Source organism: Xiphophorus couchianus, chromosome 23 (genome assembly GCF_001444195.1).
Source record: "Xiphophorus couchianus chromosome 23, X_couchianus-1.0, whole genome shotgun sequence".
NCBI classification, from domain to species: domain Eukaryota; kingdom Metazoa; phylum Chordata; class Actinopteri; order Cyprinodontiformes; family Poeciliidae; genus Xiphophorus; species Xiphophorus couchianus.
Genome location: NC_040250.1, coordinates 28,100,350 through 28,113,598, shown reverse-complemented (window position 1 = coordinate 28,113,598; position 13,249 = coordinate 28,100,350).

Sequence of the window (13,249 nt, the reverse complement as noted above, 5' to 3'; positions counted from 1 at the left end):
GGCTACAGTTGGCCAGCAGAGTGAAGAGTCTTTGTAGGAGAAAAGTCAATTATGAAGATATGCGTGTTGCTACAAAGTTCTTTGGTTCTTGTGAAGCAGAAATGTGATTAGATGGGCCTGATTAGGGTAAGTGTGTGTGTTTTAAATACGTCTCACATTTTAACTTCTGAGTGCTAACTGAGGCAGGAAGGATCATGTGGAGTGCACATACTTTAGTTTTGAGGAAGTGGAGGAAATTTGAGTTTAGAAAAAGCAAACAAACATGCTGAGATGGAATCTGCATGATGAACACAGAATTAAAAACGATGGCTCTCCAAATTCCTAATTTGCGCCCGCTGACATCATTTGTACCTGCCGTCTTTATATGATGTCTTTTTAATGTTTGTATGAAACGGGTGATGCTGAACACCTCCTGTTGACTTCACTGCACCAATTCTGCATACCTTAACAAAAGAAGCCCCCTTTCTCCAATTAAAAGCCCATTAGCCTAATCACCTTATAAAGAGAAAACCCCCGACTCATTCATTATTGCTCACTTTGTACATTTTATCTGTGCCTTTCATACAGAGAAACGGCTCCACTTCACTCTGAGGGCCCCGAAGCCATTAGCTCTCTGGCATTAATGGAGCTGAAAATGTGTTGACGAATCAAATCATGCATGTGGATAAAAAAAATATAAAAACATAAGTATGAAAATCCCCCTACTTGCTTAAAGGTAGAGGGAGTTCAAGGAAACTATGTAAATTTTAACTAATAAACTTAACAAATATCAGTGAGAGAGATGGTGTTAGTATCTCTTTTTATTGGTCTCTTCTACTTCTGTGGGTCTACATGTGTGAAAAAGTAGTTATCAGTGCTTTGAGTGGAACTTGTAGAGAATTTCTATAACTTACAGCAAAAAATATAATAATTCTTTGCCCTTGTAGATGTCAGAGAAGACTACCGGTAAAAGCAGTTCAATCTACCCAGTTACGCTTTATTCATTGGACTCATAACACACACTCTTACGGTGGATTATGTGTGGAATATAGAAAGTTACTTATATTGTTGAATGTCAAAGTGTGTACAAAATATTTGCTTGGCAAGTACAAATTGATATTCCATTGACACAAAACATCCCATGGTGAACAGCAGCATGTTGTACTAGGAAATATTGGATAAAAAATAAATAAAACGGCAAAGGTATGAAATGAGGAAGTAACAAAGTAATCATCTGACCCTCAGATCCCATCAGACAGTCATCAACTAAATCTGATTCTGGTAATTAGACCGTATCATCCAAAAACTCTACCAGGAGTCGCATGAGGTTCAACCCCACTTGATCACTGCTTCATGTAACTTTTGCCCTCGTACACAAATCTTAACAAATAAATAAATAAATGAAAACGTGGAACATTTTTGTTTGACTCGGAGGTTCTACTTTACCTTAGATGAATTATAAAGGCAAGTCCTGAGTTTTAGTGTTATCTCTGCATAACACTAAACTTTTTTGCTGTAAGTTATCTCTGCAATATGTTTGCTAATAGTAGGTACAACGCTAGCTAGGAAAGCATTCTGTCACTTAATTGTTCTAAGTGAAACAGAGTTGTTAAAGAATAAATAATTGGATGTAATTTTATACCTTTATTTAATTGACCCTACTTTCATTTAATGATTAAATGTCTCTACTAATAGGTTCTAGAAGTTATGCATTCATATGTTTTCTATTCCTGCTTATCTGTCGTGGGTATGTTGTGTTAAACTTTAAAAATCTTCACGCGTTCTTTCTGATTCCTCTCCTAACCCATATTAGAGTTATTTATTGAGAGTTAATTACCTTTAAATGACATCAAACGAGATAAAAGTGGCGCCTTCGCTCCATAGTTATTTTCTGCCCAAAATAGATACATCATTGATACAAAGCATATAATCTATGACGATATTGATGGTTGTTCTAAATAGATACTCTACTGATACACTTTGTTAGCAGCGTTTCCATTAACCATGTAATCGTGCAAATTTGAATTACGAATATAAAATACAACAATTTTGAAAAAGAATATTTGGATCAAACTTTTTTGCACTAGGATCAGATGGTTTTATTAAGCATGTCAAAACAGATGTATTTTGCAAAACTGCAAAATACATCCATTTTTGGAAAAAACGTCTTTCCAAAAATGGAAAGACAGTTTTTGCATCGAACAATGACTATGATTAACAAGTGGAAGTAAGTACTGATGGAAAAGACGAAGAAGACGACAGGAAGTGGCAGATGATGACAGGGCCTGTTTTTTAATGACTTATCATGTGAACAAACTTATTCACATATCATTTTATTTTGCATTTCTTATTTAATGAAAACACCGCAATTGCAAAATTGTGTTTTTTCTACATTGGCGGAATATTAATAAAGCTATGCGCACATTTGTAATGAAAACGCAGCTACTGTTAATATAGATTGTCTGGACGCTGTTCTGAACCGTATGAACAGTAGAACCATCAGCCTGACCGTGACGTCAAGGCTGGGATTTGAACCCAACACTTTTGTTGCTTAAAGACAAAAGTCTTGTGTCCAAATGAGATTATTTTGGTGGAAATAATCCACCAAAATAATAGTAAATAATTTAAAGTTTCTATGGGTTCTACAAAATCCCCCGAAGCTCTGATGGCTTATTGGCCTTCGCACTGCACAAAATATATGTTGCAATATGTCATACTTTTTCTGTTGGTAAAATTAAGATAGGAAAAAATAGGGGTTCAGCGTATTTCTTCAGGACACTTTGATACATGCAGGGTTTGGGGACTGAAGCACAGATGTTTCAAGTGGAAAACAACAAGCAGGTCCCCGCTCACCTGTCAACAGGCAGGAAATAAAAGTGGATTTTACTGGGAGCCTGTAGACGAAAACAAGAATACTGGCAGACCAATGAAGTGTCAGGAAGTGCGGGTGGTGAGAGTGGTGAGGCAGATGCAGCGGACCCAGGTATGATGAATATGATGTTTTAATGAAAATAACTTAGTCCAAACAACGAGCAGGAGTAACACACACTGAACACGAAGAGACTAAACATTGACGACACAGAAGCTAACATTGACGAGGACCCGACGAGGAACAAAGAACACAGGTGGAGTTAAATACACGGGAGGGTAATCATAGAAACGAGACACACCTGGGAACAATCAAGGGGAGGACAGGACAACGAAGAGACTTAAGGGGACAGAAAACTCTAAATAAACACAGAAAGACACAGATCATGACATGAAGTGGAAATAGATAAACAGAAGAAAATCCTCAAAGGCACACACACACACACACACACAATAGATAAACTTGCTATGAAGACTGATAAGATAAACAGGGAGACACAACAGAAGAAGAAGTGATAGGATGGTGGGGAGGGGGGGGGGGGGGGGTTAATGTGTACACAGCTGATAATGAGACACAGGTGAGAGCAATCAAGGCAATCCCAGGAGGTGGAGATGAATCAGAACGTTTCACTGACCAGAGACCAAATAAAACGGAGGCAAAACACTAACAGGCTAGGAATAAAAAGCACCGTGAAAATATAAAGGAGAGACTGAAGCATTAATCAAAAAAACAATCTTAAGACTGGAAGAGATTAAAAAGGAATATGTATTTCAAGAGATTCAGTTCTGCTAGATTATAGTCAGAAAACAGGACTATCAGCTGATCGAACGTTGGAGTCCATGAGGGTCGAAACGTCAAAATATGAGCACAAATCAGGTTGTTGTGATTTTCTGGCAGGCATTCATACCAGAACCTCGTGATCGCAAAGGCAAAACGTCGTCACAGAATCCAACACATCAGCTCTGTGGCCGTTCCGATGTCTTAAACCTCTAAGAGAGATTTTATATTTCTTATAAAGGTCTTTAGGATCCTCTACAGGTTTGGTTCCCAAAGTAAAGCAAACCAAAGCTCCGGTAAATAACGGACTTATGCCTGATAAGGACTTTACTGGTTGTGGCTTCAACCAAAACCTTATAAAGGTCTTTTTACCAAATGTGTTATTTGCCTTTAAAACTTGAACAACGTCTGACCTTTAGTGTTCAGCCAACAGATGTTGATTTGGCGAACGTTTAGAAAAAAAAGACATAACGTAACATGACCAAAAGATTGACAAAAATCATGATTCCATCACAAAGGGTTGATTTATTTCTCTGCTATCACATGAAAGAGTATTTAAAGATGTTCTTACTTGTTGCAGCTTGTTATTCAGACTTCCTCATTGCTTATTGTTCCGTTCTGTGAACTACTTTTCAAACTTTTAAGCCCTGTACGGGATCTGATTTCTACTTTCCTTGCTGTAGTTTGGATGCTCAAAGTCGATATAAACGTCCAACAAGATAACCACGTCGCCACACGTTCTGTGTCTGCTGAAGCAGATTTATTTTTCTTGTTTATCCCTGCGATGGAAGCAAAACGTCGTACGGTAATCAGAAGCCCATTGGAAGCATAATCTGTCTGCGGCGTTAAACCTCGGCTGTCGTCGGTGACACGCGCTGATCAGACCCAAAAGCGTCTGGGTCGCTGTCAAGCAGATGTCTGTGGATAACGTTCATCCCTCAGCTAAAATGTCAGAAACCAGGATCTCTTTGTACTTCTTTAAACTAACACCGTTGACGCGAAGCTCCAGTGGCTTCACCTCAAAACTCCGACTGCTTCTCTTCTGTCACACACATCCCTTGTCTTGCGACTGAAGAAAACTTTCAGAAGTCGCTGCAGACACTGAAACCTCTGCTGCACTCTGTCAGATTTCAAATGTTGAAACAAAAGACGGAGGTAGGGGTGATAACGCAACAACTTTAACAACTTTTGAAAGAAAAGCACACAGGCCTATGTAAGCACGTTAAAACAGTAAGGAATCAGTTGTGTGATATTTTAGTGCAGTATGAATTTGTGGGTTTTAATAACAGCTGATGGGGTGAACAGAAATGTCCCTGCTTGGTGGTGTCTGATTTTCAGATACATAGTTGTGCTAACCCTAGCAACAGTTATAAACATTAGTTCTGGTAATGCTAATTCACTATGATATAGTATTTAGCAGAAGCTAATGCTAAATAGCTAAAAGGCTAACTTGAACTGATACCCACCATGTGTCTGTACCATTAACCACAAAACTGCACAAATTGAAATTACAAAAATAAATATATATGCGTAAGAAGTTTTTGCACTATGATGAGGTGGTTTTTCATCTGTATCAATATAGATCAAACACTTTTGACATGACATAAGTCCCATGATCAACAGCAGGATGTTACTACTGATGGAGATGGCAAAGATGACAGGAAGTGTTAGGCAGATGATGGTTTGTTTTTCTTTTTACTGACAATGTGCAGCTACAGTAGCTCCATCAGAGCTCTCACAGCATCACATATTCATAAAAAGTTGTGTGTCATTCCAACGTGTTTAATTCATAAAGTTTCTGTAAAATCAGCAACTACATTTTCCCCAAAATGCCACATACACAGCCACTCCCAAGTAGGCGGGGCTTGTCGCTCTGAAGCCTGAATAAGACGCAGGCGTCTTCTCTGATTGGCTGATAGATGATGAATGGCTGAAGTATAAATCCCATAACTGTTTAAATCTGTTGCTGCCATTAATTTTAATGACTTATTGCGTGAATAAGCTTATTCTCATGCTATTTTAATTTTATTTCTTATTTAATGCAAACACCACAATTGTAAAACTGAGTTTTGTTTTGTTTGGGGTTTTTTTCCAACACCAGCAGCATACAGACAAACATTTGCTCACATTTGTAACGGAGCCGCAGCCGCAGATTACCTTCCTGCTCGGAGTCTTCATCAGGAGCGGGTCGGGCATCGTCTCTTGAATTTCAGTAATCAGTAGACTTGGGCTCGTGCCAGTAAGACTCTTCTAATTTAGACAGTGTGGCGTGTAAGTGACTAACTATGAAGCAGCTAAATGTGTGATCAGATGTGGCGGTGTTTAATTAGGACTACGCGGCTCCGTCACAAAGCGCCTGAGAGAGCATAAAGGCTGTGTTGTTGTTGTTTCTGGGCTCCCTGTGGTTGCAGCTCAGTAGAACGGCTCATCATAAAGGAAAGGCTGATTTTATTGCTGTCATTTAGCTACATTAGATTTCTATTCAAGCTCCAACTTTCTCACCGCATTGCAGCAGCAGTCGCAGCGCGTCAGGCCGGCCGGCATCATGAACTCATTTAGGTCTGCCTTCTGCTCCGCTCCGCACATCCATCAAACCAGTGTCAAACTCATTTAGTCAATTAATAATCCCTGTGTTAAAGGGCGTGTGTGTGTGTGTGTGTGTGTGTGTGTGTGTGTGTGTGTGTGTGTGTGTGTGTAAATGTAAGAAATTCCTTTCAGCTAATCAAGCAGAATTGCAGCTAGAGTTTCTGTTTGCGTTTTAACTTTCCTACTTTTGCTTCAAATGATTTGAAATTAAGGTTTCATTTACTTTATCCGATTAACTCATTAAAGGCTTTCACTTTGGGTGACACTTCCTGTGAAAGATGTTTGGCGTTTAATCGGGTTGCCGTAATTAAATCTATGACCCCGCTCATGTAATATCACACATTATTAGGAGTATAAGTGGCCTAATAAGTACGGGCAATTAATTTTATTTCTGGAAACCCAATGCCTGTAAGCCCGTACTTCAGAGATGAAGGGTAAAAAGACTCAGACATTTGAGAGTTTTTCTCTCAACTTTCAAAAGTGATGTGATCTTCTCATAATTTCACATCAAAACGCTTAAAAATAAAGAACTTATAAAAGTTTAATCAAAATTAATAATTAGATTTGCAAATTTGTCACGTTCAAAGACAATTAGTTCTCCTCCTCCAGCTCCAAAGAAGAAAAAATATCTGTTTAATCTGGTTTAGTTAAAGTCCGGTGTGTTGTGGGAAGTGCGAATGCCTGATCAAACCTGCAAACCTCGGTCTCGGTTCTGTTGAAGTGATCTCTGCTGCAGTTCGACCTCATATGGACCAGAGACCGCTCGCTAAAGCAGGAAGTAAACTACAGCACATGGAATTCTGGGTAAATACCAGTGTTGTATAGTAACGAAGTAAAAATACTTCACTACTTTACTTAAGTATATTTTGGAGTACTTCATACTTTCCTCGAGTATGAAAATTTTTGATGACTTTCACTTTTACTTCACTATATTTCCGAACTTAATTGCGTACTTTTACTCCGATACATTTTCAATGTGTGGTTTAGTTACTCGTTACAAAAAAGCGAGAGAGAGAAACAAAGTGTTTTGATCCCACCTACTGATTAGCAAGTAGCAAGTAGGCTACCGAACAAAGTCCGTAGCCTGCTTGCCTGGGCTTGTTCATCACCACCAATAGGATACACCTGTTTCGCTTCTCCCATTAAACACAAAGCAAGTCTCGCAATCAGCAGCAGCCACATGGAGGAGGAGACGGAGACCACAACGACTGCAACTACGTCGGACACGGCTCCAGGGGAACCACCAGCTGGTGATGAGAGCCCATGGCCTTATTTAAACACAATATACTCTTTCGTGGGTGTTAAAGATTCGTCGTACCGCATGCAGTTTATGTTATTCCTGCCCGAAGATGTGGAAATTCTATCTTACAAAAACTCCCCGTCCAACTTGAAGAAACACATCGAGGTAACGTCTTATGAAATGGTTATAATCCTCCTGTTTCAGTAACTATAGCTTGGTCACTAGGCACTACTGTATTGTGAAACGTTGACCATAAATGAACTTTGTTTGGCATTGTTTCAGTTCCATACGTGGTGTATTTAGCTTAGGCCTAATGTTGACTGTAGCAGGCTACCTAGACTCCTCTGTTCAAGGGGGACAGAAGCCATAGCGATAGCAATTTAGACTAAATTTAACGAATATAGGAAAGGCATGCAAGTTCAAAACCAGGTTTACAAAAAAGGTCTCCCTCTTCAGATGCCAATAAGCTGCATTTCCCTCCCAATTCTTTTTTTCTTTTGCATAATGACCAGTTGTGTGCACCACCTACTGACTGTAGCATTGACTGATTCACTGATTTGTGAAGTAGAGTAATCGTAACAGCTCTTTTTCTTCATGTTGGCCGCATTTTCTGTACTATTTATTTTTCTCATTTTCAGCACTGACCTTACTTGAAGGGAAAACTTGAGGCTTACAAAAACTTTATATTTTCTGTCCTGGAGGGTTTACTAAGAAGCTGGTTCAGTTGTAAAGCAGGCTAAGTTAACCTTGTGCTATAGGTAAAGCACCTAATTTTCTTAACTAAATGATGCCTGCAGGTATATCTATTAGCAGGTTTAATTTTGCCTGCACTTGGTTGTGTACATTATTTTAAGTGTATTTGACAAGTTTACCAAAATATAAAAAATGTCATTCAAACTGCATTTGCTTTGTTTTACTTTTTACTTGTACTTTTCATTACATTACTTGAGTACATCCATTTTTACAGTAATTTCCATACTTAAGTACAAGAAGTTTCAGATACTTTAAGACTTTAACTCAAGTAACATTTCAGTCAGTGACTTGGACTTTTACCAAAGTCATATTTTGGAGAGGTACTTATACTTTTACTTGACTCTGAGATTTCAGTACTTTACACAACACTGGTAAATACAACCAAAACAAAATGTGAGTCTAACATCAGCAGGAGAAATGCCTCGTCGTTTTTTACTAAAGACAAAAGTGAAATCCTACAACTGCTAAAATCTGACGCCACTACATTTTTGTTTACATTTTGTGAAGCAGAAAGTTGCGTTCAATGTTTTTATGCTGTTTCCTTCAGTGGTTCTTGGTGCAGCGCCCCCACAGGCGAGGAGGGGGAACAGGTTGTTCAAAGGTTATGCAGTTTGACAGCCAGCAAATTGCAAAGTGAAAATGTAACAAATGCTGCAATTTTGGTCCTTAATTAAACTGAGTCTACCTGACCATCAGGTGAGAAAACACCCTAAGATGTACTAAAACTATTTATTTTAGTGTAACTCAACTTTTGCAGTCTCTGTTTACTTTTGAGAAATTTGAGTGAAAAAGAAGTGGCGCAAAGTGAGCTGCAAAATATCACCAACTGTCTTACAGTAAGTTAAGTTAATAAGTGCTATAGAGCATAACGGTGTTGACCAAAACATGCAGATAAAACTTTGTTGGACAGTAGGACAGGAGGGTTACGGGGATCATTTAAAAATTATAATTACAAATACATAATTACAAAGTTGTATTATCAATGTCCATTTTTCATAATAGTGAATAGACATTGTGTTATCAATGTATTATCAATGTCACATAAGACATTGATAATGCAATGTTATTACATGTAGGAATCAGATTCCTAAACGTAATCTGACCCGAAGCTCTAGAGAACATTCACAATCATTGACTTCATCCATCCTGTCTGTCTGTGAGGCTTTTCACTGAAGGATAGCTGGAGTGTGAGTCTTCTCTCTGGATTGAAAATTAGCCATGTGTCTCATAAGTGGTCCCATGTTAACATTTGAGCTGTAAATCCCAGCTCAGCTCGTGGTGGAGCCTCCGTCTCCCAGTCAATATGTGTGCTGTGTGTGCTCCACATGTTCAGAGCAGCTTTTGTTATAAATCTCTGTTCTCCTGGGCGTGTGTGTGTGTGTTGTGTGTGTGTGCAGCAGGCCAAAGCTTTGTCGTCTGACAACACACAGACTCCAAACACTCCTGTCATGTCCTCCCAACCAGGACAGGCTCATGGGACCAGTGAGCATCCAGCTCCTTCTTCTCCTTCCTCTGCAGACTCTTTGTTTTCTTTATTAGTTCTGCTATAAGAGCAATTAAAAGAATCTAAAAGACAAATGCCCAAGTGAGAAGCAGCAGAGCAAAGCCTCTTCACTTTACTGTCCAGAGACCAGATTTGTAGAAATAAAAGAAATGTTATGAGACATTCAGTTGTTTTTTTTATTATTATTATTTTACCTCAGCGATGAGGCAGTGAGTTATCTAAATCAAACGTTCTGAGGCTGCATCACTGCTGCCACCCTTTATTACCCCCACACTGTAAAAAAAAAAAAAAAAAAAAAAAGACTTTACAGTAAAATACTGGCAGAACTTTATCTAATTGTGCGGCAGAATTCTAGCGACCACTGAAATTTACCGTATAAATACACATTTTACCATATTTATTTATATAAATACAAATTTTATAAATTTTATAAAAGATTTCTAATGACATTACAAAATTCTTTGCATAAATATAAATTTGGTCTTATAAAATTTGTATTTATACAAATTAGAGACATGTAAATTAGGGATTTTTTCCCCCTTTTTTCACATTGTACGGCCCCAAAAAAATTCACATTCAGAATTTAATGTCTGATTTTTATGATCTTGTCTGGGAAAAATATTTTATTGCAATTGAAGACAAAGAAACAAACCTTGTAAGACTCAACAACAAAAAACTAACTACGAAACAAATGTTTTAAGCCAATATTGATAATAAAACCACCTCATCCTACCGCAAAAACGTTTTATTGAAAAACAAGTTTTTTCAAAATTGCCGTGTTTCCATCAAGCAAGTTATATATATATAGAAACACAGCTACTAATATAAAAATCTGTATGAAGGGGTGAAGGTTTAAAAGTCAGGGGTATGTTGGTTTTTTGTACCATTTTTTGCCCCATTCTGTCAAAACGTTATGGGGCATAACACACACCATGATGGTATTGCCCCCTCTGACTGGCCCCCCGCTGAGCTCAGCTTTTATTATTTTAACTCCTGAAAAGTCACCCGGATCCGTTTAGTCGCCTCTGTCTTCAAGCCTGATACTCTCACTATGCTGCTCAGCGACTCCAGCCGCCATGTTGGAGAAATGGAGCCATCAGGATGCCACGGCGGCTGAGATGAGTTGAAGGTGAAGCATGGGGGACGTATTATTGACTTAATGGAATGTGAGCGGAAAATGAAGACGGACAAGCCCGTCCTTGTAATGAAAAAAAAAAAGAGGAAGAAAAATTGGGTTATCAGTGAACGCGGCAGAAAGGCTGGCGTCCCGTCCTGTGTCTGCAGCGCCGCACGTTCGCTGTGGATCTCTTCCTCTCTAATCCACCCTGACCCTCAAGCCCACTTTCACAGGTCAGCTGCCATTTTAGATGGATGGAGCCATCAGCAGCTTCGACCTTTTAGTGGAAATTACAGAGTCCTCGCTGGCTGGTTGACTGCAGGGTTACAGTGTCTGGATGCAAAGCGTTCCACTTTTCTCTTGCTTTTTACTGTAGGTCTCATTCGCAAAAGTCCAACCTCATACAAATTACTTTGTTTGGCATTTTCTTTATTTACTTTATTTAAGGGGTGTGCATAAGACTGACATGACACCATCATAATCATGAACATGAAGGAGTCCTCATGAATGTTTACAACTGTTGTTCTGAAATGTCATTCAGTAAATGACACTTTTAATGGAACTATCTAATAAAAGTGTTATTATTTACCGAATGATACTTTCTGACAACAGTCGTAAACATTTATGAAGACTCTTTCATGTAAATAAATCATTACCATGTGGTTTTACTACCTTTTGTCCTTTTTTAATGCTTCCTGGTTTCATTTTTTACGCGCCCTCCATTATTGATTCTGCCCACTGTAGAACTATCTGCTATAAATCCAGTGAACTTTAGTTCAGGGAATGTTGAAGGTCTGAAACTCCGTAAACAGTCGGGTTGAGGTTTTTCTGCATAAGAAGGATCTGCTGTGCCTCCATATCTGTATCTGATACCTGTTTAGTTTTCCTCTAGCCAGAACCTGTTTCTGTTTTGCTGCTCTGCATCCTGACAGTCAGGATGAAGGACTCTTGAAACGATGAACCTTCTCCGCAGTACAGGCCTCGTTTACAGGTAACTGGAAAACTGGAAGAGCAATCAAACCTGGCTTTGATAATATTGTTTATTTTTGTATTCTGAATATTGTTGTCAGGATTCTGTTTCTTAGGTGTCCAGAAGCTTCAAGCCACTCAGGCTGATGGAAACACGTTGAGCGCTAACCACTGAACATGTTTCCATCGGGTCTCTGAGAGATTCCAGCAGCTAACCGTTAGCGTCTCTTTGAAACATATTGAAAAACTAAAACTGCTACAAAAACTAATAAAAACTAAACTGAAACCAATCAATATCACACTAATAATAACTAATAAACACATATTAAAATAAAACATTTTTCTAGTTGTTGTAGTGTTGACAAATTATTCGCACTTTGTCTCTTTTTCTTTTGTATATTGTGTAGTTTTAAGATTTAGTGCATCATGTCGACAACATGACAGTAAAACCAAATAGTCATCATGGGCGAGAAGCTCTTTGCCCTCCAGCAGGACGTTGGGTGAGATCTCGCGTCCATGATGTCACTTGATGTCACTTTGCACAGTGTCTAATGTCAAAACTTTGTGCAAAAGTTAACCTTCTTGAAAAATGGGTCAGGGTGGCTTTTTCTAGCCCCTGGGAACATCTGCGCCAAGTTCTCATATGAACATGTGAAAGATTTTCCTGCACTATTCAATTACTCCAGATCGAGTTAAAGCGGATCTGCAGCCGTCTCCAAGCTTCACAGACGTCTCTGTTGCGTTTGTTTCCTCCACCATAACCGATTCCCCAGGGAGTTAAAAACCGGGCCGCCTCCACAGGAGACGTGACGGCCAGCTGGGAGTATTGGACAACCCTCTGAGGCTCAAGTAAAACCAGAGGGAGAGTTGCACGAAGAACGTGGGAGAAAAGGGGAGTTTGTGATGCATTAAAATGAATCAGAAGCCGTATCCGTTCATTCCCTGGAGGCGACCACGCCGCCTGTTTACTTCACTCCTGTCAACCTCCACCTCACACAATCACTCGGTCAGTCTGCCTGATTCTCCCTTTGCTGCCCGCATTTTGAGAGCGAGTAGAAGAAACGCAGAACAAAAGCTAAGCGCAAGATGCACACGGGGCCGCAAACATAAAAAGCAACACAGAGGAAACACAGTGAGGCTGATTGGAGTGAAACCCGTCAGCTCGGCTCCCAACGCGCAGCTGTTTGAGCTTCGCGATGCGACACAAGCCGCGTGGTGAAGATCGTCGTCATCGGCGACGGGCTTAATGTCGGCCGAGTTTGAACTTTCTGTTTAATTAAAAGTCTTGGATTAAAGCATGTACTTTAAAAATGGCTCTAATGTTTGTTTGGGACTTTGTCAAAGAAATGAAATAAATAAATGAAAGCATGTCACTGAGAGTTTTCTCCTTTAAAGTTTCCCTAACAATAACCAGGATCCAGAAGGCCTGACAGCCTCAAAAAACACAAACATTAA